Source organism: Dipodomys ordii, unplaced genomic scaffold, assembly GCF_000151885.1.
Source record: "Dipodomys ordii isolate 6190 unplaced genomic scaffold, Dord_2.0 Scaffold462, whole genome shotgun sequence".
NCBI classification, from domain to species: Eukaryota; Metazoa; Chordata; class Mammalia; order Rodentia; family Heteromyidae; genus Dipodomys; species Dipodomys ordii.
In genome coordinates, this window is record NW_012267678.1 from 64,621 (window position 1) to 69,172 (window position 4,552).

Sequence of the window (4,552 nt, forward strand, 5' to 3'; positions counted from 1 at the left end):
ACATTACTAAGGTTTTTTAGGTTTTTGAACTTAGACCCTGTGCACTCTCCATGAGTTATTCCCTCAATCTTAATGATCTATCAATTGAACTATAGCTCCACATACCATTTTTAGTGGTTAATTGGTGATAATGGTGTTATGGACTGTTCTGCCTGTTCTGGCTTTGAACTACAATCCTTAGATCTCATCCATCTGAGTAGCTAGGATTACATGCATAAACCACTAGCACCTAACTGTAGTAAATTTTTAAGTTGAGAAGTTTGACTTTACCCACATTAATCTTTTGTTTGGAGTTTTTCTGTACTTATATTCCTAATATTTCTATATGAATTTTAGGATCAGCTTATCAATTTTACAAAGAAGACATGATGGATCCTAACAAACCTCTCATTGAATATTGTCCTGGAGATTATGCTTCTCTCAATTGGTCCAATCCCTTAATGAACAATGTCTTTTAAATTATTTAGGTTTTCTTATTTTCTTTCAGCAAATTCTGATCATTTTCAGAGTATATATCTTGCACATATTTTGTTCAGTGTATTCTACAGTATTTAAATGTTTTGATGCTTTTCTGAAATGATTTATTTATGAATCTTATTTTGAAAACTTGTTGCTAGTTTATAGAATACAGTTCATTGTTACTCATTGATATTTGATCCTACAGCTTTACTGTGCTCACTTATTAAACATTTAAGTTAGCTTTCACCTTTGTGAGGATCCTTTAATGTTTTATTCTCTACATGATCATATCAACTATGTATAGAGGTAGTTTTACTAATCCTTGACTAACTGCTTGGCTAGAGCCATATAACTTGCTGACTATTTTAAGAAGCACAGACAGGGATAGAGAATGATAGAGGAAACTATTTTGATCTGAATAAATAAATGAAATGTGTGAATAAAAATGTCAAAATGAAGCTCCCTTATACATTTAGTGTTTGCAAATTAAAAACATAAATAGAAGAATATAAAATACATGGTGGTATCTTGCAATGGATTAGGACAGTTAATAGCTGTTTGCCTTCAATTGAAGTTTTGTGGGTTTACTTTCCCCTCTGCCTTTCTTTCTTTTTTTGGCATAAATGTTATAACATTAAAGGAAAAGTTTCTGTATGTTTTGCCAATCATCTGAAGCTGGTTTTCAGATCATCTGGAGATACAGAAAAAGTATTTTTACAGAATTAATATGTAGGTAGAGCTGATAATCTAGTACTAAAATTTAACCATGTAAAGGCAATTTTAACCAAAAGCATGTATTTCTAGAGGCCCAAATCTTTCCAGAATTTCCAACAATAAAGGCAATTTTGGCCAGTTGTGAGAATTGGAAGAAGAGAGAGAGTATTGTGGAGAAAGTGCCTACTGAACTGTACAATACTGTTTTTCAATCAGCCAGAGCTTTCCTGTTGTTCTCAGGAGATGTGTTTGGTGCTGGATTTAACAGATTCCCAGGGGTCTTCTGTAATAATAATGAAAAAACTTTCTGCAAGGAAAATTTATATACAAGGCCCTTTGCTTGCTTAACATCTGCCATGATAGGTTTCTCAAATAGGGCTATTGACAACCCACCATTCCCAGATCCAGATGCAACAAAAGCTGTCTAACACCTTATAACTATTTTGCAAATCCAAATTGTATCCTGATTGCTCTTCTAGACAAGGAATGGTGTAAGTATGCAGTGTCCCAAAGATCCTGGAGAGAAACAGGGGCTCAATTTCACTATGTCCCCTCTTATCTGACTGCTGCCAAATATCTTCTGTGCAGAGAACCCTGATTCCAGGGTCTAGAAGCAACACCTTCTCTTTCATGCCTTTCCCTTTTTCTCCTTCATTCTGATGACTGTTCTGGAAACTGTGGTAACTCCCCACAGGCAGGCAGCAGGAGGTATTTTCAAGGAGATCAGCAGCATGGTAGCAATGTCCTGCTGTCCTTTGTTCAGCTATAAAGCAGAGTAATAAGCTTAAGAGAACACTTTTGAACAGGCAGAGGTGACCCTCATTGTACCTGCCCATTGCAACCTGTGAAAATGGACCTCTGAGGCTACCTCTTCTCCCAGACACAGGAAGCCCAGATCCAACTCAACTGAACATGTTTGTGATCATTATTTAGGATTCATTTTTCTTTCTCCTTAGCTGTACAATCTTGGGTCCAAAGGCCTTAGCAGGAGGTCAGGAACTAAGTTCAAGAAGACATACAGGGTCAGGACATCCTCTCCTCTCCAGACACTACCAACTCCCAGGACTGCTTCAGCTTATAACCTATGAAATGGTTCATGACTTAGTCTCATAAAAGGACAACTGGGTCTTATCAAGGACAATAAAGAATAAGTCTCAAAGAGGAATTCCATGTTCTTCAGGCTTTCAGTCTTCCATGTCAGTGCATTTTTTCTTCTTGTAATTCTGAATCAAGCTGGAAGCTGTGATCTGAGAGGCCTGGCCCTTTTCCCAAATTGAAAATCATTCAGTCCTTTCTGACTTGTCTGAAATAAGACCCTCTCCCATCTTATCCAGCCTGGGTATCAGTGCTGAAGTGACTTCATTGTAGGCATTCTGGAATGAGTCCATGATGTGGCAGAAATATCCAATAAAATTCTGCAGTAGAGGTTAAGAATGTCTGCATTTGGGGCATGGACAAAGTACAGGATTAGTGAGACAAACACTTAGAAGCAAAGCCTCTATCTTGGTGTAGATCTACCACTTTGTTTTCTGTGCCACATCAAATCATCCTAGAAGACCTTAGGACGCTCCACAGAAAGTATATGTCACTTGTTCCAGGATGATGGCGGAGGAGAAGCTGGAGTCTAAACAAGCTCTTGCATAGAAAGCAGTTTTAGAGTTCCAGTGAACAGTCCTAAGCCAGAGAATCACACCAAGTGTGCCATCACAGGACAGAGAGTCAGGCCAGAGAGGGAAAATCCAGGCAAGGAGACACATCTGAGCTCTTGCCAGCGGCCGCAGTAGCGGCAGCAGCTGTGGCAGCAGCGATTGCAGGCGCCATACCTGAGCCACAGAGAGTCCAGGACGAAGGAGCCAGATGCAGCGGATTCTACTCAACACCAGCAAGAACTGACAAAGAGCAGACATCTTCATCCTGCAGTTCACAGACCAGAGATGACCCAGGAACCAAGACTCGGCATGAGTAGAAGCCCGACGTCCTCACTCCTTCTCAGAGAGCAGAGGAGGGAAGGCCCCCCCTTCCCCTTCCCCAGTACCGGAGATCTCCATCATGGATACAAAGCTCGGAGGAGCTGCTAGCTCCAACTCAAGCCGTGGAATAAAACGAGTCATTTAGCAAGTCACAAGAACTTAAAGTCAGCATGACCTGCCAGACTCAGCTCCACCCAGGGAAAAGTCACCCAGTTCAGGTGCCAGCCCTAGGAGTGGCTTTCTTCACTGGGTAATCAGAGCCAGAGGCTGCCCCTCCCTCTAGCAGCCTCAACAATCAATTGAAATTCAGTAAACAGAAACCCTGAGAATGGCTCCAGGCTGGGCTCTGTTTTTCAAAAACCAGTCCCCCTGAAAAGCTACTGCTTGTTGAAAGGCCTCACCTCTACCCAGAAACTAGCCTCATTACTGCATTCCCCTCTTCTGTGATTCTCAAATCAGACCTGCCTCCCAGTGAAATAGCCTGGGAAGAGGATCGCCAAATCCTGGGTAAAGTAGAGTATTTTTCTGCCTGTTTGAACAAACTGACTTAAGAAACCAATCAAGCCACAGGACCACAAGCAGACCAGAGACTCCAACAAGAGGCTGATAACGGGCACAAGGGAGCAGCAAGATAAACCCCAATCAAGTAGACAGAAAGACATAATTAAAATTAAATCCGAATTAAATGAATTAGACTCCAAAAAAAACTACAGAAAGAATCAACAAAACAAAGAGTTGGTTCTTTGAAAAAATTAACAAAATTGACAGACCCTTAGCAAATCTTATCAGAAAAAGAAGAGAACACACCCAAATAAATAAACTCAGAGATGATAATGGAAACATCACCACAGAAATAACCAATATTCAGACCATAATAAGGGAATACTTCTCAAAACTTTATGCTAATAAGTTTGAGAACTTGACAGAAATGGACCTTTTCCTAGCAAATATTGACATGCCAAAACTAAACGAAGATGAGTTAAACCATCTCAACAGGCCCATATCAAGCATTGAAATAGAAACAGCAATAAGAGACCTCCCAGCTAAGAAAAGTCCAGGACCTGATGGATTTACAGCGGAATTTTACAAGGCCTTCAAAGCAGAGCTCACACTAATACTCCTCCAACTCTTCAATGAAATTGAAAGAGAAAGTACACTACGGAACAAATTCTATGAAGCCATCATAACCCTCATCCCAAAACCAGGCAGGGACTCATCAAAGAAAGATATAGACCCATTTCTTTGATGAACATTGATGCAAAACTTCTCAAAGAAATTTTGGCCAACTGACTTCAACAATTCATCCAAAAAATCATACACCACGATCAAAAAGGATTCATTTCAGGGATGCAAAGCTGGTTCAATATACGCAAATCAATTAATATTATTCATCACATCAACAGGAGCAA

General features: G+C 40.0%; 1 pseudogene; it reads right to left on the minus strand.

Moving 5' to 3' along the window:
* Nucleotides 1–2,357: 2,357 nt before the first annotated feature.
* The window catches only part of LOC106001826, a 5,066-nt pseudogene continuing 2,871 nt past the window's right edge, over nt 2,358–4,552 (minus strand).